Raw genomic sequence first — 24993 nt, 5'->3', positions numbered from 1 at the left:
TAATGGCGTAGATAATGAGTGTCATCAATATATGGTAAACCAAACTGAAAAAACCTTATGTCCCTGAAAATAATTGAGATGTCAGTCCAGGCTATTTATTACAATATCAGATTTTGTATAGTTATATATATTTTTAGACATCAGTCATCATCCAACTATGTTCCCAGACTGTTGTTTTAAAACAAATTTTATTGATAAATGATAAGTAGGTTGAAAATGTGTTCCATCAAATGTTACAAAATAGGCATATTAAAATTCAAAATGTGTGCACGCAAAGTGCACTGAACATGATCAGACACAAAAGAAGATAAGGGAGGGCTACGAGACTGTTCTTGTTTCGTTAGAATAAATATGAATATTCACTCAGTAAGACAGCATAGGTTCTGTTGAGAGATGTATTCCAATAAACTTGCTCAGAATCTTTATGAAGCTGATGCAGTCTTCCATCTTCCTGCCCCTTTTAATCATGTGCACAACTCTATTAATACCTTCCTGCTGTCTTATTTGTGCTATTCCAAAAACTACCTAATGAAAACTTTAACCTCAGGGGCACCTACTTCTTTGCTTAATGGTAAATGTATTCTTTGACACTTCATTAATGTGGAGGTTTATAACTAGTTTACTCCCCTTACATGTTCCCCATAGTAATCTTTTCCTTCTTTACCACCAGTCTTAACATAAGATCAGGGTTTTAGTCTTAGATGTGTTTTATTCTTGTCCTGTCTTCACTGAAAAATTCCTACCTTTAGAGTTAACACATTTCATTCATTACTTATCAATTTCTCTCTTCCCTTCTCCATTCCTTTTCCATTTACTCATTCCCTTCTTTCCCACTGGTATTTTAAAAAGAAAAAAAAAATGGTGGGGATGGAGGTGGGAGAGAAACATGGAATTCTAGCATCATCCAATTTTCAGGTGTATATGTTGTTGCACTTCAATCAATGTTGTCTCATTTCTAAATGAAACCTAAATAAATCTTTCAGCCTGTGTGACTCATTTAAATTGAATACACAATTTCTGCATGTAAAAACTAATTAAGTAGCCCAGCATATTTAACTCCATTGAGGGTCCCCGCTTGCCTTACGTGTATCTGAGCATGCATCTTCCTTAAAGCAATCTCTGGAAGGAAGTTAATGAACTCTTCTCCCTAAGGATCTCTACTGTTTTCTCTCTGAATACAGCTTGGATCATTAAAATTCATGGAAACATGCACAAATCTAACATACCACTTCACTTAGATATTTCAATGTACTGAACACTTACCCATACCACTATGGTAAGAAAACGGGGAAATTAGAAGTAAAATGAATATGAAGAAATTACCCTAACAGATTAATTTTGTTATAGAGAGACATATCAATTGTTCTATAACTTTAATATTCACTAAGACAGTGAATACCTGTTCAATGAACTTTTTGGTTATCAAAAAGATTGATCATTGAATTCCCAGTGCTACTACGTTAGAATTGCACAAACAGAATTCAATTTTCATACGTAAGGAAAAAAATCTAATAAAAGTTTTTTCTTACAAAACGGTCCAATAAAACGAAAGTTGCATGTTATAAGTGATTTACGGAGTTCTATGCTGAGATATTCTGCACTATTTTGTAGAGTTTTAGATTAATTCTATAAATTGTTTCATTTATTGTTGCCACATTAAAATATTTTAATAACTACACAGACACCATTACTGTTTTCCTGAAGAAGAACAGCAGATAAAATAAGCAGAGACCCCAAAGCGTGGTAGTGGGTACTGAATTGCTTACATTCGAAGATTATGAAAGGGAATATGAGGTGGCAGACTAGGGATGCAGCTGAGGATAATTCAATGAGGCTGCTGAGAATTGTACTGGGACATGGAAAAATATCTACTGATACCCACTTGAATGGGTGAAGGATGATTATGTCAAGCTGAAGCAAAGACACTAAGGAAGAAAATGATTTTCATTTGGTGCCTTGTCTAAAGAAAGAGAATGGAAATAAAAAAAATAGCAAGAATATGAAGCTTAACATGAAAAGTAAGATGAAGGGCTAGCACTATGGAAAAGGTCTGGGAAGGTCTTTAGGAAACAAGCAGAGAAAAGGATCTCCTTTCAGTGAATATTGTCATCAGGGTTAGTGAAGAACTAATCATCTGACTTCATTCATGGAATTGAATAAATTTTCCATTGGCAATATTACACTGTAATTAGACTTAAGTGAGAATAAGCTTTCCCATTTGTTTTATTATTATGTTTTGAAATGTTTTATTCCAAATTTACCCTCAACATGATACTTCTGAAAAAATATTTTGATCCGTTTTACCTGTTTTATAAAAAGAAGTATTTTATGCTTTTTCACAAAAGAAACTAATTGATACAAAAGCAACTAGAATAACTAAATTATTTTATATTGTCACAAAATAACTTGATCTATCATAGGACATAATGCGACACATGATGCGTGTCATATATATATCATTATAACTTGTATGTCATGAAATAAAGGGGGAGAATAACAGCAATATAAAACTAAGTTCATATCCAAAGAATGGAATTTCCAAGCAAAGATTGTTTTTTTTCCCTGAAACAAATTCTCCCCAAATCTTTTTAAAAATACTTATTGTAGTGGACATTTTGCAGAGCACAAGCTTTTTAAAAATAAAAAAATAAAAAAGAGAGTTGCCAAAAAATCTCGATAATTTTCTAAATTTTCATATTTCTTATATCAGTATAATAATGGTTATTGCTAATGGCTACTACTTCACAGGCAAAACCACTGATAGTCACTGCACGGCCAAGGTACTGGTAGAAATGGTGTTCACACTGTAGAGAGAAGAGAGCAATGAACTGGTCAAATGCAGTAAAGGAAATACTGAATGCAAAGCTATGCAGTGATCCATCTCAACAGAAAAGTTACCAAGTACTGAACACTCAGTCAAAGAGTACTGAAAAAATATATGCTTCATATTAAGAAAATATATTCCTTCACATGGAAATGAACATAAATATTTTACTATGGAAATTACTCTTCAGAAACACAAGTATCTAGGCTAGGCTCATTTATGGATAGTACTGATTTTGAATCTATTTTAGTAAAATATTTGATCTATATAACTTTGAATATTCAATATAAATAACTTCTCTTCATTTTAAAGTAAATATTACAGAAAATAACAAAATACAATCTGTCACCTTATCAATCCCTTTTTTCTATTTAGTAAACAGATATAAAACAAAACACATAAACCTCAAGATCAACAAATAAGCAAAATACCCTCATCTTAACATTTTTCCTAACAATATGCATTTCTGGGAAAAGAAATGAGGGTGTTAGCTGCATTTAAGAAGAGCAATAACTAGTACAAAGAATGGAAAAATACAAGTACACTGGAATTTTTTATAGCCTTCAAGGTCATCTCTCAAGCTATACTAAATAAAGTATAGCAGCATTGAAATGATGCTTCCAGGTCAAAGAATGTCCTTTAAATCCCATCAGACAGTAAAATCCCACAGACATCAACAGTGACTGATAGAGACTTCAGGTAGAGTAATAAGACAGCTTTCAGTGAAACCTAAAAGCATTTCAATTACTTATTTCTGTCCCGTTCAACCTTTCTTTTTCAGTCTTTCATCAATATAATTTAATCCAAAAATATACAAAAACATGCAAATACAAGTGTATAAATAAATGCAGAAGATTTCAATTAATTTGTTTCTCAGTTTTAGATTTGAGAAAACCGTGTTTATTTTTTGTGACAAAGAAATGAATCGATAATTAAATTTCTAGTATAGGGCAGAGGAAGGGAGGAAGGGAGGAAGGAAGGAAGGAAGGAAGGAAGGAAGGAAGGAAGGAAGGAAGGAAGGAAGGAAGGAAGGAAGGAAGGAAAGAAGGAAGGGTAAACAAATGATCCATTCATATTTCTTCAGACAATTCAAATATTTTTATGTCTGATTCAGCTGAATCTACAACTTTGGAATTATCTTTGGAATAACTATGTCCAATTATCTTTGGAATTATCTCAGTTACCTTTTCTGCATATACAACTACCTTTGGAAGCAGGAAGCAATGTTTTCAGTGATATTTAAGACCTCACTTGAGGTGTGTTTATTATTATACTCTATACTACAGTTTAATTAGTGAATGGAGTGGCTAACATTGAAAATGGCAGTTTTCATATCATTGTGTTGCCTCAGTCTTTCTGACTTTAACTTGATAACAAGAAGAATCTCTGAAGGCCTCACGGCTCAAAAAGATCAACTATCATCTTTTTTTTATATCTAAAAACTGTTTCAAATCCCTTCAAAATCTCTTAAATGTTATAGGTTCAAAAGTCCATTTCAGATTCAAATATTGTTTTGATTCTCTGCTGCTGTGAAAAGATAATCTGACAGAAAAGTAATTAGAAAGACATAGAGAATAAAGAAAAAGAGAAAACTTCTCAGGTGAGAAAACTATTACACCAACGTAAATTTTCGCAGCTGGAATTCATTCACCCCTATAGAAAGATTCTACCTATCCTAAGGTGATTAGAGATAAGTACCTAGTCTTGCAGTTGCTGTTTTTGAATTATTTGTGACATTAAATATGTGCTTCCTGGAAAATTGGCCTGCTGTTTATCAATTCAATAACCAGATCTATCGCTGAGCAAAAGGCATATTCTTTGGTAGTGCATTTCCTACTGTAGTATCTTTAACACACTAGTAGCATAGTCCTTGTCCGTGTCCATGTGTCTCCTGTAGCCAGGTATGGTCAGAGCTCTGAGAACACGCAGAGACTTCCCTGTCCTCGCCCACCTCCCCAGGACCTGCTGACCTCTGCCATAGCCCGGGACCTCATTTTAGCTCAGCCTAGGTCATCAGTCCTTGCCTGAGCTAGGTCCTGGGGTGCCCAGCTCCATCTTCGGTCCTGTTTCTGGACGAGTCTTGAATCCTGCTCCTGTCTCCTCTCCAGACCTTTAGCTCCTGACTGGAGCCCCTGGTTACAATCCAAACCTAATGTATCATCTCACCTGCCTGGGACTGGCTATGGACCCCATAACCAGCACCCAGCTCTCCCCACTGTGTTAAGACCCTGTGGGATGGTGCCATTGGTGAAGGCATGGCTGGTGCCAGGGTCAGCCCCACTGCAGCCCGACAGGACCACCTAGACACCCCAGCCAAGTATCATCATGATCTGACATGCTTGAGATGGACCAAGGAAGTTACGCCACACAGTTACACAGCTCAGCGTGTACCTGAGAAGTCTGTCACATCAGATAGCTGTTCTGCCACCACGTGATACCTTTATAACCATAGACAGGTTATTATTCAGTAGGTGGCTACTAAATATCAAAATAAATCTGTTACATCTAGCACCTGTCAACTAATAAGGAATTTTGCTGAAATATCTACAGTTTAGGAGTTGAATCTTTAAGGAAAGTTGAAAAATAGTGTTAATACAGTGCATACTGCAATGTATCAAATATTAACCACTCTTCCTATAGTTCCTGAGGGGAGAAAAAAAGAAAGAAAAAAGGTTTACAGTGTCTTTGCAGAACTTAAGTTACTCCTATTTTCAGACACATACGGAAACACAGTTACAGAAAGGTATCTGGAAAATAGTAGAACCAACTGCTGATAGTTATTAAGGTAGTCTTGTAGATACAATAATGATTTACATGTGTATCCTCAAAAAAGTGTATTTATATGCGTATTAATATATGTAAGTGTATACTAGTATATTCTTAGTACCTAGTAGGTCAAAAACCATGTTTTTTTAACATTGGCAATACCTTCTGCTGTTCAATTTACAAATGCTTTACAATATGCTACAATTTTCTATAATGTGTTCAAGGTATCTCAACCATTCAAAATCTTTTATTCATAAATATTTGATAAAAAAGTGACCCACATTCCTTTTATTTTGTCAGATATTTGCCTATCCTTTGAATAGTAAAATGGTAGCTATAAATTCTGAAATCTTTCTAATGCAGTCATGGATGAAAAATAACACATTACCCAGCAAAGCAACTGGGTCAAACCACTTACAGAGCAACATGCCACGAGTGAAAATAGGTTTAATCTGTAGAAGATCCCAGTGTATCCTCCAGTGTTTTATTTAGACTTACAGAAATGCACGTGCAGTACAGGGGTGTCTTTAGCATAGCCCAGTACATCCTGGGCATAGTGTAGCCATTTGAGATAACAAGTCTCAGAATTCCCTTTCTGCTATTCTTTTTCAACACTCCTATTACAACTGGTCTCTTCTTTTCATCTGCCCAAAAAAAAAAAAAAAAATTGTTGCAAGGGTTTAAGAAGGTCATGCTGTAAAAAGAACAAATCCTTTATATAGTGCCATGGGTGGTTTTTTCTTCTGCAAACACGAATTTGACGGAACATTTCATTTTTTAACTGGTAAATTATTTTTCTTTGACAGAGGAGAATATTATAGCTTATAGCTTTAAGAAAATAGTACATCATTTCTCAGAAATCATTAAAATGTGTATTATTAGCAAATAATAATCTCATAACCTGCTTTTTTATATTTTGGAATGCATTTTTCATTAGAAGCCCAAACTCATGCAAATTTGCTTTTGATTGATAGAGAAGCATATGGTTTTGCCATGCAAACATTTTTTTAGTCTATACTTCTAACATCCTCCAAAAGAGAAAAATTTATTAGTGATATTAAGCACAATTGTAGTCAAAAAAAAGCAATTCTCTAAGAAAGACAGATTGACAAGGATCAAAACAAGGGATTTAATGAGAGTTTGTCTGCAAATTTGTCAAATCCCTGGACAAAGGTTTTCAAATATTCTATCATCTGTAGCATTAGAGGTCCACCCAATGGACTCTATCTACCTTCAGCTTTCCAGATTTTCAGAAAATCCAGAAACTGACACACCCTGAATTTCACAGCATGTGATCTAAGAAGTTCCTTATTAATGTTGTTAGCTATGAGCTTAAATCCCTCTTACAGATTTCAGTGTCCCTTGCCCTCTGGACATCACTTTATCAAAAGAATCATATGAAATAAATGGCAGTCTTTGCAGAAAGCATTGTTTAAAAATGATTTATATGGTATAATATATATATATAGTATAGCATATATAAAGTCTACAGTATAACTATTCTTTTTTACAAGAATGGTACACAGACTGAGTCAAAACCAATAAAATGCATACAACTGATCGTGTTTCATCACAATCCTTGAGCATTTTCTAAGGCCTTGTCAATCTTCTATGACTAAAGAATATGTGGTCAACAGCTCAACGAAGGACCATACAGCATGAGACACAGAGAGTGCCTCTTCTACAGCTTTTGCCCCTCAGCCTGGTCTAGGCAATCAAAATATGTTTCTTTTCATGCTTGGGAACACTTTCCCTTTTCATTCTTTCCTATGTCAAAGTTCATTTTTCTTCCATTTGTCTCATCTGCTCTAAAAAAAAGTGCTATCACTTCCCTTTAACAGCTTCAGCAAAAATATATTCTAAGATACTTCTACACTTCCAGTCTATTAAAGCAGCACTTAGGTTCTGGAAATCTTAATTACTGACCTTTAAGACAGATATCACTTGCCACCACCATTTTAAAAGAATGATCTAAGATTAAACAGAAAGTCTTGCATAAAATAGAAATAAAAAGAGTGATAATACATTTTGCTACAAATTTATATTAAAAAAAAAGTTCCATAATACTGTAGTGAATACGCAGTTAATGCAATTAAATGGCAAGAAATGTCAGAACTTTCACCTGAGTTAAGCTCATTAATGTATTATATAAATTCTTTAAACTTTGTTATTGGAATTTGCATTACTGCAGTAATTTTATTTTTAGAGTTCATGGAAGATTCAAGAACCAAAATAGGTGGGTTACCTCTTGCTTTCTTTATCCATCATAAAGACAGGAAGCCTATTCACAGATTGTATCTCAGCATTCTGCTTTAAAGGAAGATTTTTTTTTTTTTTTTTTTAGGGAGCACGTCACAGAATAATTTTGATCAAATGAAGATTTTGTAGCAATTTCTTGGTTACACTGTCGGAAATCGGAATGAGATTTCAGTCCTTTATTCCTGTCAGGTTTTGCTATCAAAAGGCTGCTGGGAGAAAGAAATCTCCAGGTGGTCTAAAGCTGTCATAACAGCCATCTATAAAATAGCTCTGACCTAGTCGTTCACCCACATATAAGTGTCAGCATTATTGCCAGCTTAAACTGCCTAGAAATACCAAGTCAGGTTTCAAGGAGTTTTTGAGTACTCCTTTCTTTTTCAATACTTTTTCAAGGCTTCTGTGCTGTTCAGTTTATGTTAATTTTCCTAGAGGACAAAAAAAGTGAGAGGACTGAGAAATTCCCTTTTTAATAAAGAAAGTTGACGATCTGTTAAGTCACAGGATCACAGATGCACAGAATGGTTGATTTTGAAAGGGACCTCTGGACATCATGTAGTCCAGCCCCACAGCACAAGCAGGATCATATAGAACACACCGACACAGACCACGTCAGACAGCTTCTGAGTATCTTCCAGAGAGAACAAACACTGAAAATACTAAATCTTTTTTTTTTTTTTTGCTCAATACTATTATTTCTGTTTGAATCTCTTCACACTTAAGTATCTTAAGTATCTTTATTACTATAAAAGATTCTAGTTTCAATATTTTTTATTTTTTATTAAAAGTTTTTTTAATTTTTCATTTTTTTTAATTTAATTGCTAAAAAATCAACATAGAAAAATTGATCTCTACTGAGGAGCAGAGATTTCTCCAAGTTTTTTTTCCCCAGTTTTACTATTGTAAGATTCCAGATTTAATTCATGTAGAACAAACAAAGATAAAGTAACATTAAGAAAAAAATATTCTTTTCAATGGAAAATCGAAAAGACAATAGGATACTTTTGGAATAAGGGGTGGAAAACAGGAAATCGTCTATGAACTGTTTTACTACATTCACTTATAAGCCATATGTAAAAAAAATTTACTTTATTATGTCACCACAAAAATAAAGCTACGAATAATTTAAGAGCACTAGGATGCTATTGGCATTACAACTAGTCAGAAATAAAAATGTGTTTCCAATAGATGATCAATTTAATTTAATTCTGATTGTATTTAAATTGGCATGTTCTCTCAGAGTATTTTTAATAAATCATCATTTTCTAGTGGAAAGCCTTTCCAAGGCAATATTTTCAACTAGCTCTAGCCAGCATTGTGGATTTTAGTTTATTTTCATTGCATTATAATTCTTAACAATTTTGTTACCATTATAAAGTAAATGTTGTTAATGGGTTCTTTTGGTTTTTTTTTTTTTTTTGAAAAAGAAGGATGAGAAAGTTCTTGACCACAATCTTTTTTTCTATGATATAGAACTTCTACACAGCGCGGAGCTTCTGCTAGCTGAGTCAGGCATACATTAACATAACTAAAACTACAAAGTTCATTTTGTGGTGTTTATTGATGTGAGGGCTTCAGATTTCACAGGATGGAAGCCTGGTCCCCTATGATATTCTATGAGTACTGCAAATAATTCCTTTGGAAGTGTGTTCACTGTTATGCATCTGGCAGGGCTTCCACTCTGTCTGGCCTGTCAGTTCAAGAAAGGACACAAGCAGAAACAACAACTTTACATTTTGGTCCTTTTAACTGTAGGTTCATGAAGCAATTTGAATGAAAGCATGAGCTATTTTTAAATTATGCACAGATTTTACTTGTAACTGAGGTAAAAAAAAAAAGAGCACAAAAAAGAAGCACTCACTGCAGACTTATTTGAAATATTTGAAACAATTTGCCTTGGTCTCTACATAGACAGCACCCCCGGAGTTAAACAGCAAACTATCTCTGGCAATAGATAACCGGTAATTACTTTTTCCTGAAACTACGTTAATGCTCTAAATAATGCAACAATTTCTATGTTAAAATTTCATGAGCTTGATTGTAGTTATTTGTCAGTATGTGACAGTTGGGGCTCTATGCTACATTATCGCTGAAATATAGCCTTTACTAAACTCAAAAATAACATCCGCTTTGCCTGATTTCTGCTTTTTTTGACACTAAAAGGATGTAAATATGGAGGGAAAATCAAGTTGTCATTAAAATGTGCAGCTATGCACAATTACCACATTTAATTTACAGATCAAGCCTTTGATTTAAACCAAACAAACAAGAGAGCAAGGATTTGTATCCTGTACCTGTAACCAGAACAATTTACAGAGCGACTGCTAAAAACACACATGAGGAGAAGCTCCTTCGGCTGCAGTGATTGGGGTAATGCCGAGCACAAGTCTCACATGGACAATCCAAAATCAATCCTTCAGTTGCTGCCATTCACTAATGATTTCCAGAGAAAATGAGTCAGCTGAGAAAACTTCACCTGATTTTTCCTTTGAATTTAGTTTTGAATGCTTTATGACATCTTTCTGCAATTTCACTGTGATACCTGGCGAGTTTACTGCCACCCTTCCCTTCATGAAGACCGGGGAAGGGCCTGTTTTCACTTACAGTGAGTACTGTGGAAACATGTTAACGATTTAGCACACCTTTCCACATGACTGTTTTGAAGCACTGATTTTGATAACTTCTGGAAATACATGAAATTCTCTGCTAAGATTTGACTTTCTGCCTTTTCTTGTTATACAAATCTTTGCAGTTACCCTGAATTCATCCATGCCAACCAAATAACAGTATCAAAAAAGACCCAGAAAAACGTGGAGAGGCTGCTGAAGAGTGGCCTTCTGAAATGCCACGTTGTCTTGGTAATCTTAGCACTTTCATTTTGGCATTGTATACCAGAGAGAGGGATGCTGAGAGAGAGGGATATTCTACTACCTTTACTCTGCTGAAGGTAAAACTGTTTTTATGCTATTTTATGCCTACTGGACTTCAGACCATGCAGCTGTAGATTATACTTCTACCAGAAAAATTCCAGCAGGCTGTACCAATCACTGATGGATGAGTCAGAGTCTTACAAGAACAACACAAATCCTGGAAATCCCTCCTCACTTCATAGGAATTATACAGGAAGACATGAAATGTAGCTAGCTCTTGGTATTCATGTAGATATAGGGTATATATTTGCCTAACTGAAGAGGCTTGAGGCCTGAAACAATTCCCATTTCAATAGTAGTGAGGTGTGGATCCTCTTCCTCCCTTTATTGCCTTATTACTTTTTTGCTATGATTTTTAATCTCTCCCTTAACTTCCCCTCAAGTGATTTCTTAAAAATTGGCACACTCCACCTGTTTCTACGTGCTTATCTTTAAAATAATGGTTTACAGTTGAATCCCTGAGGGGAGTCTTAGAGCAAATATAATTTATCATCATATAGGGGAAAATGTAGCATCTGCTGAATAGCCAAAGCCAGTGACTGAAATAGGAATGCAGAATAAAATATATGAAAAGGGAAAGAGAAGGTTTTCTGCCAGGCTATCCAAGGGGAAAAACCTGTACTTAATTTTCAAACTATTACTTTTACAGATACTATCTTGCAAAACAGGAACAATAGCAAATGGCTTTTATTTTGCAGCTTTTCCTAAACTGCAAGCTTTTCATTTTATTCCCATGCTAGAGAACTAAAAGAGTTTCTAGAGAACTGCTAGAAAATCAAGCCAGTTCACATGGAACAATCTGTCTTTAATTTTCCTTAAGGATGATATAATCATCAGGTCCAATTCAGCAAAGCCATAAGCATGTATCTAGTTTTAAATATGGGAAAAATAGTCTATTAAACATTTCCACAGGTAGCTTTCTGCATTTATTTCATCTTTTACTTATACTGCCAAACCAAGCTGACATTTCACTCCAATCACGGATATTTCAAAGGCATTGGCTATTAATGAATTTAAAAGAACTTTGTTGACTGGGAAATCGGATATAGAATGTACCATAGAGGAAAAAGAGAAAGTAATGATTTCAAATTCAGTTCCTAAATCAGCAAGGCTGGTTTTAAAAGATACAAAGAGTGGTCCCTGCTCTGGGTCACAGTGTGTTTGTGGCAGGGAGAGTGGCATCCATGTGTGTATGTTTATATTTACTTACGTATATATATACAGAGAACAGTTAATACAAAAAACTAGCAACAGAGAAGCTAAACAGCATGCACACTGTATATATTATTATATTATACAAAATACAACATGCTTCTTAATTTCTCTGTATATACATGCTAAGTACATATAGCATCTTGGCATATGCTAAATATAAGTACATATTTATTATTTTCTTTTCTCTCCACTAGCCAGAAGTGATCCTGCATATGTACTACTAATAGTGTATCTGCATGTGGTTTAAATGATATCATTGATACTTTTGAAGATTTTGACAAAATAGCAGTTAAACAAAGAAAAAGGCACTCAAGTCTTATATAGATAAATAACATGAAATACAGGTTAGTTCTATTGCCTTCAGTAAGACATAGATTCAACAACCTGAAGTCACTTTGCAGAACCTTCCTGCTTTTTTCAGTTTTGCCTTTCTGTTGGAGAAATGCTGGCTTTCCTATGTAGCAAAAATAGCCTCTCTCCTTCAATCTTTGGACATTTCTGATTGTGGGATTTGCAGATGAGTCAGTGCACAGAGCAGATCTTCAAATCTGCCAGGATAGAGGAATTTCCACAATGCTCATGTAGCCACACCTCCATACAGGTTATTAATACTTCTCCAGTTTCCCCTTTCCTTACTTCTTGCATTTATTGGCTATTGCAGACTTGAACACTAATAGCACACATTTATTAAAGTTTCTTCTCTATGTCTCTGGTTCTCAGTACCCCTTATTTTTTTTTTCATCTCCTCCGATGATTTCCTCCATATAAAATCAGTGTCATATAAAAGATCATTTTCCACATGATCTAGCTAGTTTAGAAAAGAATTTGAAGGTAAGAGAAAGGCCTCTTGATTACAAAATGAGAACTGGGAGTATTTCTGAGAGAGCCATGAAGCACATAGCATGCATTATGTCTATAACATGTAATGCATTTTTTTCTATGTAGAATTTAATATGGGAGAGTCAAAAGTTGACTATATACTCTTTAACTATGTCCACCAAATTTTATTGCAGTAGGATTGTGCATAAAATTGGAGAGAAACATTTAAAACTCCTTACTTGCCTCAGGTGAGCTACAATCACAAAGCACTGTGGTAGTTAAATTGTTCCTCTACCATATAGATATGACACTCTTGGTCAGAAAGCAGCCTGTATCTGTGAGTTGCCAGTTACCAGATAAAATTTTATCGTCTGTCCATCCACCCAATCCATGGATGTCTCCATATCTACATATTCTGGAAAAAAACATTTATTTAAATGGTATTTAAATGGTTTTATGCATAGAATCCAGGTGGAAAAGCAGGTCAGATGCAATGGATTTTGGAGGGGATAGCTCTTTCAGAAAGAACAATCACTGAAAGTTCTACTTTGTAGATCTCCGCCCTTCGAAAGTAAAAATTTTTTTATCTTTTGAGATACGTGATAAGAATACATAATCTTTCAGATTCTTTGGTTTTGAGGGTATAATTCCAAACATGAAATTACTCTAGTAGTCTGAAGAACCAATCAATGCCACAAAACATATCTCAAAAATAAATGAGCATTGTGTCATGATAAGCTGATATATGCCCAAAGACTGTAGAGGTACCATAGATAAAAAAATAAATAAAAGCAAGCCACTAGTCAAAATGCAGTCCAACTGAAAAAGCACAAATGACTATAATCTTCTCAAATTAGCAAACGGGTGATTCAGCTTTTGTCATTGTTCTACTCTGAACAGTTGGCCAGAAAAATCAGCACTTTTAAACAGCTTTTCTTACAGAAAATGTAGAATTTATAGCGCCATTTTAATGCAGAAGGGTAGTTTCTTTATGCTAGCATGACACATTTTATTTGCTCTGAGCTAAAAATAGTGCCACTCTTCACACTCTGCATTACATATACTTTTTATTTGCTATCTGGAGCACATGGTAAGAAATAAAAAATGCAGTTCCTACAGCATATATAATAGAATAGAGTATGCAAGCAAAACAGAGTTCAGTGTGATAACCTTTCTCATGCCGAAGACTTTTCATCATGAGTAGCCCTAGTGAAGTCAATGTACAAAGTCAAGAATCTGAAATCAAGCTCTGTATTACTTTCCTATACCAATAATTTATGACAGCTAATTCCCTTATGTAGTAATCTTTCTCTTCAAGTTTAACCCACTGCAAATTCCAGGAGAAAAGTCAGCCTCCCAGCCGTCTGATCCACAGGATTAAAAAAGAGAAGCAATCAAAGCCAAGCAATTCTCTGTTGTAAATCAGGATAGGTTCTTTAAAGCTAAAGGGTTTATATCAGCATGTACCAGCTGGGGTGTTGACTCATCTATTTACAGAACATAAATAATTACAGATCAGTAGTGTATTATTTCTCATGATCATAACCTAGGAAAAAAAATTAGGGAAATCTCAACAGTTTTTCTTCAATAAATTTTGGAGATTTGGTGCCATCCCAAGTTGTGCCCTGAATTTCATGTTCAGTAAATTACAAAGTAAAAGTAAAGCAAAGTTGTAATTTCTGGAAATTATTTTGGTATTCGGGCTAAACAGTAGAGGGCTGTCCATCCCGCATAGCATCCATCCACAATTGTAAATTAGTATTTGTTCTTTTCAGGCAAAACCTATTGGTATTAGACAGGTTTGCAGGAAACCTACTCTTATTTCTGAAGCTATAAAAAAAAATGTTAACCGCATATCTTCAAGGAGTTTTCAAGTTATATTTGGGATGCAGGGGACCAAAAACTCAAAAGTCTGACTAGAAAACTCTACCTAACTCTGTGACTGTAAAAGCATTCATTAATAGTGTTTCATTTCTGAAAATGAAAATCTATAGGTATAGCAAGGAAGCCTGTAACTATAGACACATTTGCCTAAGGGAAAAGCATTGCATATAACAAGGATTTTAATTACAAAAAAAAATTAAAATCGTGCCTCAGTTAAACTGGCAGCATAGAAGGCAATTTTAGTGCTTAATCCAAAGCTGTTGGGGACACTGGTGCTTTCTGTGATTCATTCACTGACTGCCAAGCCTAAATAGATCACTCAGTCACCAAGTCTATCTTTGCGGCACAGCAGTTCACTCTGCTTGCATTGAACCCAAGAAATTGGCTTTGACCTGATCATTTTTCCCTATTCTGACCTTAACCTGCAAGAGACAGAGACTCCGTCTTTTTTCCAGTTTTTGTTTGATAATGTTACAGTGATTAGCTGCACTACTGCATATCTTTTGATTAGTTTGAGACTAGCTCCACTCTAATCTTTGTTTTTTTTTTAATATATATTCTCTGCATTTGGCCTAAAATCACAAGCAGCTAAAAGATATGGTTTCATGGAAGTTAATGTTAAATTTGGATCTGAATCCTCTTAAGATCTACTTCCACTGAGTATTCTGAAAATTGCTTAAGCATTTCTCATTGAATCAATTGCAAATATTTTCCATCGGCTCAGACTTTATCTGTTGGTCTTAAATTTTAATTATACAAATTAAATAATGGGAATAAAATAATTATTTGTGATCTCAGAGTTTATGATCACACATCAGTGTCTGTTAATTGTGTCAAAACTGCAATTTAAGATTTCAAATATGGTTACTCCTTTTGTGTTTGACATTGCAATGTTCATAATTTTTTTTCTTTCCATTGTTATGAACCGAAAATATGACTTTAGTGGGTTTGAAAATGAAAAATATTTGCTTAAGGAAGAAAGATCTCCTAGTTGCAAATGCAAAGTGTACAGCATATATGAAGTATACAAATCAAAGCACATACTTGAAAGTATAAAATCTATTTAATATACCTTGAATCTCATCAACAAGTCAAATGATTTTAAGTAAATGACTTGCTTCAGCTCAGATATCTTTGCTTCATGAAAAGTCAAGCTATTAGAGAAACAACAATTTTGCCATGCCAGTTTTCTATTTCAAAATGTGATTTGTGTATATTATTGTTCCTTGAGCTGTTAGAAAAGGATTTAATCAATATATAGTTTTCAGGGTTATTGCAGTTATGAGAGACAATATAATTTTTCACAAAGCTGAAGGGATTTCAGATATATTGAATTATATTAGGAAAAAATATTTGGTGTGCTTAGCCCAAGCCATACACAGGATCACTAACTCATCTGCTCTGACCTTATCGCTCTCCCTGAAAAGGCCTAGTAATTACTACTAACACTCTGGGGCTATGGATTTTCACTTGAAATTGCTCTATACATTTCAATAAAGAAAGACAATAGTCTGGAAGGTGTTACTAGGCAATGCTATCACCCTGGAAAGTTGAAAATAACAGGAAACACTCTGAAAAGTCAGAGAAGTCAAAGACTAGACAAGTAAAATATAATAAAAAGTGATGAAGGAGAGCTGTGCTTGGACTCTGTGGGAAGGGAGCTGGATGAGTTAAACACAGTGCGCAATGATAGGAGCTTCCAGTACCATGATTATATAGATGCAATGTCATGAGGACTTAGCTGGAAAGAAAGGTCTTACCAGCACAGCTCCTTGGACATGTGTTAGTTGGTGTAGGCAATGTCCTGTTTTCATCTCTAGGGCCCAAACCAGTTGATTCAATTGCATGAGAAGACCTGAATCTGTCAGCTAGTGCGTGGATCAGAAATGTTTTTGAGCGGGGCAATTGCTTGGAAAGCCCCTTGCACAACATATCTAACTGGAGAGGTGCCATTTGCGTTTTCCTGGCAGGGCTCACTCCACAGGAGCCCCCCGAACAGGCAGTCTTGCCATCGACACCAACTGGCTCTGAGTGAGGACCTCAGTTATATGAATGTCACTGCCCACTGGGCAGCGGAAGGAAACCCTCCAGGATACAACACAGAAGGATGAGAATAGTGCATCCATTTTGTTCCATATATCTAAATTTCTCATTTCTTCAAAGCTAATTTTATAAGTAATTAAGAACAAAGCCAATTTGCCACATCATTAAGTCTTGTGCCGTTACTGGGTTTGAATGAAGTGCTTTCATTTATTTTATTTTCATTGGAGATAAAAATCATGGAAATATTCAATTCTGGATGCAGAATTTAGGCTGGTGTAGAGCAAGTTTTTATCATCACTGATGATGAACTGTTAACGTGGTGCTTATCCCAGAATTAATATGAAGATAACAAAAAAAATAAACACAGGAAGAAATCATAACATCAGAAACTCCTTTTCTTCATCAGATAAAATTAGCTAAAGGGAACCCAATCAGTATGGAATTATATTCAGCCATCTTGAGCAAAATAGGAGAGGAATAAATATGTCAAGATTGTTTGGAAGGAAGAAACAGTAAGTCCTTTTCTCTTACATTTCCTACAGAAAAGGAAAGCTTTCGAGATTGAATGACTCTTTTGCTTTGCTTCCTTCCAGAAGTTGTCGATGCTACAAATCCTAGCAGAAAGGGATTTCAGAATTCACAATTTGCAAGAACCACATGAGATGTGAGACCCATTATAATGGCTCTTCCCTTTCATCCTTGCCTCTCTGGGCATGTGTTTCATGCCTTTACCGTGTGAGATTCTGTCACTGCCCATGGCAGCACCTCATCAGCCGACCGAAAATAAGGAACAGATCTTGATCTTCTAACCTGACATCTTAATTGTATGAACACCCACAACTCTTAATGACTTCACAAGATAATATTTCAACACATGCAGACTTCTGAAATATACTTTATTTAAAATTATGCTACTTAAATCTTCAGAATAATGTAAGAAATTTGTATCTAATTAGCATTAGTTTTTCAGGGTCCATTTTCCACATCGCGGTTCCAAATTTAGCCAAGTCCTCACTGTGATATTCACAAATTCAACCAAATTTAAATAGCGTTTGAATTAATAGGCAAAGTAAGACTTGTGCCCTGTTCCTGATAACTGAAAGTATTACACCTGATAGATCTTCATATAGGTTCACACTTTTGAAATCTTGACTTCTGGGAAAAAAAAAAAAGGCAGTTAGTGGTAATTATTAAATCTCTTTTTAAGAGATTCCAAAGACTAAAATGGCACGTACATAGAGTGAACTACCCTCCAATGCCTCAGCTAAGGTCTCTGTTTCTCACAATACACAGACCGACTTACTCTGAATATTTTCTGTAGTTAAATAGAGAGTTTTAGATTCTTTCCATCTTACTTCGATAAGCAATCAAACATCAGAATGTTTGCAAAGATTAGCAATCATAACAGAGGTAGCTGCAGCTAGGATTGAGCAACCACTCACATAACATATAAAATTGTTCTTCAAAGCATTTGTTCTGCCCCCAAAAGTGATTAATGTATGAAAGAAAAAGAAAATCTTAAAAATAAAGCAGCAGTACTGAATAGGTGCACACAGCTGAAACCACTATAGTTAAATGTACTATGAAAAATTATCTCCCAGGTAAGCTGCATTGTGTGTTTTTTTTTTTTTTTTTTCCTGAGGAGAGCATTTATAAAATGAACGAATTTCTCCTTGGGCTATTTTTACAGTTGGCAAAAAGAAATAATTTTCCCAGGAATCTCCCCTTAGATTGAATGTGACCTGTGAGTTAAACTATTAACCGCAAATCAGCAGCAGACAGCTGATCACTGTCTACTTGTCTAATTAGTATCCATCTATTTGTAGGAGCAATTATAAATTATTCAGTGGTCTCTTTAGTCTTAAGGACACGAAAGGTCATACAGCCGATTCTATTTTACTTCTCACACACTGAAACACAAACAACAAAATGATAAATACTTCATTTAATTTAAGTCTAAGGGTCAGAACTGAATTAATTAAACACCCGAAACTCCCCTCTGACTTTGCTCCTGTATGAAGCACAGGGGTCCACACTGTGTTTCATGCGAGAGTGAACCTGATCTGAAAGTAAATATTGTCCTTGATTAACCAGTGCGCTCGCTCTTCTGTTTTTGAGGATTTCTGTTCATTGTGCAGTTGCTCTCTGAAGAAACCAGAATGAGTGCAATGATTACTCTTTATTCAGCGTGAGGCCATATTAGAATAAAAATACCGATGAATTATGCTGTGCATGGTCTGTTATTTGGCATAGCAATCCCATAATTCTAACACGAATGGTTTGACATTCCCTGGAGAAAAAGCCGATTGAATGATAGCAGGCAGACTGATAAAACGCTGCCAGCCTCGTTTCGCAGCCGGACCGCGACCGGGGCCGCCGGGGGCTAAGCACGAGAGGCGGGAGTTGCAGCCACGCGGCCGGCGCGTGACCAGGCAGCTCATTGGGCGGCCTCGCACGCTGTTGGCGCGGGATCCCCTCGCTGATTGGCTGGTTGGTTGCTGGGCTCCGCGTGCTGCCGGGCCGGGCAGGGGCTGCTCCGGGCTCGGAAACTGGGTCAGTTGTGTTTGACCCTGAATAAAGGTGTTTGGGTCGCCGTCACGAAGACCCTGCTCCTCACTGCGCCCGCGAATGGTGCCCAACGTAGGGCTCGAGGACCAGCTGTCTCTCCGGTTACACTGCCCAGCTGAACCCTGGGGTTCACGCTGAAAGGAAGCGTCCTTTGTGCATGCACTAAAAGCCTCTTGAAAGGAGAGACAAGTGGCTGAGAACTACAGGTTCATACAGAACTGAACAGGAAGACTGAGTCTGCTCCTTGACAGGGTGCAGCAGTCTTTTTCCATGTCAAGATCTCAATAACACTTGCTTTGCTCTTAAAAGGTAGAAATCACTCACTCCTTATGAGTTTTAAATTATTCCAGTCTATTTTTGAAGTTATTTCAATTGATTTTTTTTTTCCTATACGTGCATTAAACGTAATTCATCTGAAATTGATCTTGGTTTTTAACTGTTGCAAATTTGGGATTTTCCTTTTGCAGATGTTTTCCTAGTTACAGCAAGAAATGATTTTTATCATCTGCATGATCTGCTTCATTGGTAGATGAAATCAGCAATTCCAGACGATGGTAAATATTTCAGATTGAGTGGATCTAGTAGGGCTTTTTGCAGTATGTTTTTGCAAATGTCAAAGTTTCTCGGTATGTGATAAGACATGCACAAATGCATACTATTGTATAAAGCTATTTCCAGATGCTTTAATCATAACAATGCTCTATAGGCAGTGGTTTCCACGTTTCAGAATTTCCATTGATTCTAATTGAATGCATAGAAAAAGACATAAAACTTGAATTACAGTAAATATCTAAAAAATGATTTGTATTTACATTTTGGCCTTCCAAAGGAAAATTTTAGAATATATTGCTATGTACTGGTTTGTGTTAGTGCTGCTCTCAACTTTGTCCTCAGTAAATGCCATACTTCAATACCTGGGAGGTTTGCAAGGGAAACTGAAGTTGAATGTAGCTGTAGCACACTCTTCAGGGAAACGGACAGGGATATTAAAAATAAAGCCCAGGGAAGAAGATGCCACTGCTGCGAGACAGGGAAACTTAACAGAAATTAGGTAAGCAAAGGACAGGACCATGTCCTAAGGCTCTGCAGCATGGAAAGGCAACACCTCTGCAGGTAAATCACCATCCCTCCTCAGGTGGTTTTCTATGGTCAGGGATAGAGCTGCTGTAGTAGCATCAAACACCATCTTCTCTGCTGGACTGTCTGTCCTCAGAGTATGGTGATCCTTGAGCTCAGATGTAGATGTCAAAAGAGGTAACAGACTTAGTGACCCACTTTCACTGACCCACTCTCACTGATCAAAATTAAGTGTTATGTATCAGTGCTACAAACCATCTTTTGTTTGCCTGTGAAATTATAAGCATGGAATGGTGGGCCCTACATTTTATATTGCCAAATCTTGTTGCCCGTAGCTCAAATAGCAGAATCAATATTGCTACATCTTTCATCCAAAGCCCCAGAATACACCTATCTCAATAACTCCCTGCCTTTACTTCCATACATGGCCATTAAAATTACAAAGAACTTCTTCCCATAAGTCAAAGTTTCGACATGAATGAGAAGATTAAAATTTTGCCATGAGGAAAAGCTGTGGGGCAGATGTGCACAACGCAGTTTCCAGGAAAGTATCCTATAAACTGCAAGGGAATTGTGTCTTTCAAGGATCAACACTTTGTATAGTCTTTATACCACTTAATCCTGCATTTTAAAATAAATATTTGCCTTGTAGCCATTTAGTCTTGAAGATACTAGTAGAATTAATTTTGGCACGTATTTTTTTAATGGCTTTAACAGTGCATTAAGCCTTCCAGTTGCTAAGAAAGAGCTATGCAATGTTTTGTGTTTTAGGCAGCACAAAACTTAGATTTGATTTATGAAAACTACTTTAGTCTCAAAGATGTTTAATATAGAGAACACAAAATGTTAATATATAGCTTGTATCATTTATGAAACATTCATAGAAAAAATATTAATGGTTTATGTTGATCATGGATTCTGTGATTCTGTGATCATCAATGGTCTGTGGAAAAAAAAAGGTACATGAGTTTACAGTAAAACTGGGAGCAGCAAATTGTTTATTAAACAAGCTTTTGCAAGCTTTCATACTGTGATCTTGTAGTGATAGCCTCCCTGGTTTGCAGGCAAAGAAACCATTAGTTTAAAGCGAATGATGTGACAGTGTCTAGAATAGGATCTTGTCCTCAGGATTCCATTACTGCCATTATCTAGTCACATCAGCTTTGTCTGGCAGCATATTCCATAGCAGTGAATACATGCGAAATACAGGTGCTTCTTCTGGGGAGCTGAAAGTATAAATTTGCCAAACTAGTCCTTTTCTGAGCGCACACATTGCAAGATTTTGCTTTTAAGAGCTGGTCACTGGGGTATTCTAGATATACCAGCTACAAAATATGGAAATTCACTTTGATGGTTTGAAAACACAAAAAAGTATAGCTTTCTAAAGCATAATGGTTATCTAGTGACATTGAGGGACACCAATGAAAGGAAAAGCACTGAATACTGTTTAACAAACAATCCGTGTGACCATATCTCCAATAGTTGCCTTAGCAGCAAGTGCTAGTGCAAATTTGATGCTAATATTTTCTCAGAAGAAAGCTCAGAGTTTTAAGTAATGGATGATGCAAAAATATCAGTACATCTAGCAGGAGACAACAGTCCCTTTGTGGAAGAATTGTTTGAAAGTGGGAACTGAGAGGAAAACTAGGCCCTAACAGAAGTTTGGGCATTACAGAAGCTTGCTTGGCGTGATAACACAGTTGCCCCTTCCAGGATGATTGGTGCGTACGGACTCAGCTCCTCCACGGTTCCCTGGGCAGCACAACCTGAACCTGCCCTCCTCGCAGCTGCAGAGGGGAGTAACGGAGGATGGAGCAGAGCGAAGACCCGGACCAAACTGTGTTGCACACCCTGTGCGGGGCTGCTGATAAGCCACACAGTGGCTGTCTAATGGGAGATATATGATAACATGTCCAGTGCTGAGACAGCAAGGGGGGCAAATCACTCCTTTTGGATGGACTTGGCTTGAACTTTGCTCATTATAATGTCCAAACCACACCTCCATCCCAAAAGTTACCCACCTCTGAGGTACGACCACCCCTCACTGAGCGTGTGCTCTAGATTTTTGGTTGACTGTACCTTTAAATGAAAGTGAGAAACTTTTTCACCAATCAGTAACAATATTAAGTATGACTCTAGTCCACCTGAATGTAAAGAAAAGTATAAAAGGTGAACTAAGGATGAAAAGGAGAGGGGAAGAATCCATCGTAACTCCTGAGTCAGTCGACAGGCTGATCCCCCTTTCCTCCCCTCTGACTGGAATGCTGCCTGAGGAGACTACGAAGTGAGAGGGAAGATTCCATCTTAAATTCTGGATCGGTTGATGCGCTGATGCCCCTTTCCTCCCCCTGGGTTGGGACGCCGCCTGAGGAGACTCGAGACTGAGAGCCCTCTCCCACCTTCTGGGGTGAGTGATCATTGCACATTTGTACATCAGAGCCAGCGAAAAAACCCACGCTGTAGTAGAGAATTTCCTGTACTGACATCCGAAACCTGCTTTGTAAATGTTGCATTTGAATAAATCATACTGTTTGTGAACTTGGCTACTGGTCTGGGGGGAGGTGTTGGGACCTACAGTTGACAGACTGTTCGTGAATCCAATACTGCCAGACTCGAGCTTATAGTTGATCACACTGTTTGGGAGCTTGATTCGCTCCCAGGAAGGCAATCGGACCTACAGTCCACAGACTGTTTGTGAATCTGATACTGATTTGATATCTCCTCCCCATCCCCCACCACCACTACTACAGCTTTCAAACTGCAACATTTCACACCCTTTAAAAAGTATCTTGTAATCTTCGGATTTGCTTTGTTTTGTTTCTTTAAAAGGAAGATATTTGAGTGCTTAAAACTGTTGTTTCTGATATTTGGAAGTTTGATCATTTTAACACAACTTGGAGGATTTTCAGGACCAAGTTTCATTTTCAAACATTTCTTAAGTACTTAAGAATTTGAAGGTTAAACCCAAGTTTAATTGAAATCATGGAGCTCTGCCATATGTTTCAGGTAAGAGTAGTATTTTATTCAAAATGGTTGTGAACAAATAATTATGTCCTTTGGCTGCATTTTTTTCTGTGTCATGTGCCATGGTCCAGGCAGACATTCCTAGTAACAACTGCCCCTTGCTACGTTTTACGGGACTTTTCTCAGACTGATACTGCTCCTAAATATGGGAATTCTGGACTCAGATCCCAATGATGTGGGGATCATGCCCTCTGTAGGCAAGAGTAACAAGTTAACCCTAGTTTCCAAAGCCTACAAAACATAAGGTGCTACAAAAAAAGGGGTTTAAAATGCTTTGAAAAATAAAATTCCTATTCACTTCATAAATCACCATCAGACATGTTTATCTAAGCCTAAATGGAAATTGTAATCATTTCAGGGCTCTTTACACACCATGGTAGAACAATTCATTCAAACAATGTGAGAGATGACCTTTTGGCCAAATTCAAATTATGCAGTTTTTTGATAGCATTGATAACATTGCTGGAATTCAAGCCTGTAAATAAAGGTGAGATTTAATGACTATAGACCACTTTTACTTCAGAAATGGCAAAAGAATAATCATTCTGTAGTCATTTTTGCTGCTAGCTTCAGGTTAGCAGCATTCGGTGGCTATTATTGAATCTCCTTTAAAAACACCTCATCAAGAAAAGTTATCTTTCTTTAGAAAGTTATTCTCTGTACTCTTTTGGTACCAAAAAAATGTATATATAAATATATATAGGAGTTCACAGGGATTAAAAAAAATAACAGCTTGTTTTTGTCAGATTGGTTATCTTCCTTTTGTGTTCTGCAGATCTACAGATCTTTTTATAAATCTTGTAGAAGATACATAGGTTTGTAATGTCATAGGAATCAGATTATTTTCCTGAGAGCAATGAAATAAAACTACAGCAGGGGTTATCTTATTTTTTCCTCCTACTGCTGTGAATGATAACTGCTGTGCTTTGTGATTGAGTAACTTAAAAAATGAAATTCACCTTTTGCATAAAAAATAAACTGAAAAGGATGAAGATATAGAAGAAATATGCCATATAGAAGTTAGAGGGTTGCTTCTATCTACGTGTTACTATTTTCTGAAATACTTTTCATTTCCTGAGCCCTTCTAAATATGACTCGGGAGAATCAGAAGCTTCTAATTACCTTTTGACCTCTTATTGGCCTCTGATAACAAGAGATATATTTTCACCCACTGTGAGGCTTCTTTGACTCATGAAGTTAAGTCAAAATCCTACCATCAGGGAGTGTAGTTCAAGTTACAACAATGTTTTTCTAGAGGATGTTAGATCTCATGCTTTGAGATTTTAGCCAGGAATCACACACACACAAAATCATATCCTACACCTGCTTTTTTGAAGCTGTTCAAGCTTACTTTTGAAGTATTTCATGTTGGTTATGTTTGAAGAATCATGTTAAGCTGAATAGACCTGGTGCAACAGGCATGCCTAGGTGTCTATCTGAATATCCAGTAAAACCCCTGTTTACTCCACAATTAATTCACTGTTTGAAATTTTAAGAAGTACAGGAAAATGAGCAGTCCTCTTAGTGTTTAGGGCACAAAAAGGACACTAGATAGGCTAAACACTTATTTCATGCACTATTATCACA

Source organism: Tinamus guttatus, unplaced genomic scaffold (genome assembly GCF_059628265.1).
Source record: "Tinamus guttatus ecotype Peru unplaced genomic scaffold, ASM5962826v1 Tinamus_guttatus_pri_ptg000327l, whole genome shotgun sequence".
In the NCBI taxonomy this organism is placed as follows: domain Eukaryota; kingdom Metazoa; phylum Chordata; class Aves; order Tinamiformes; family Tinamidae; genus Tinamus; species Tinamus guttatus.
Note: the sequence above shows the minus strand (reverse complement) of the source record.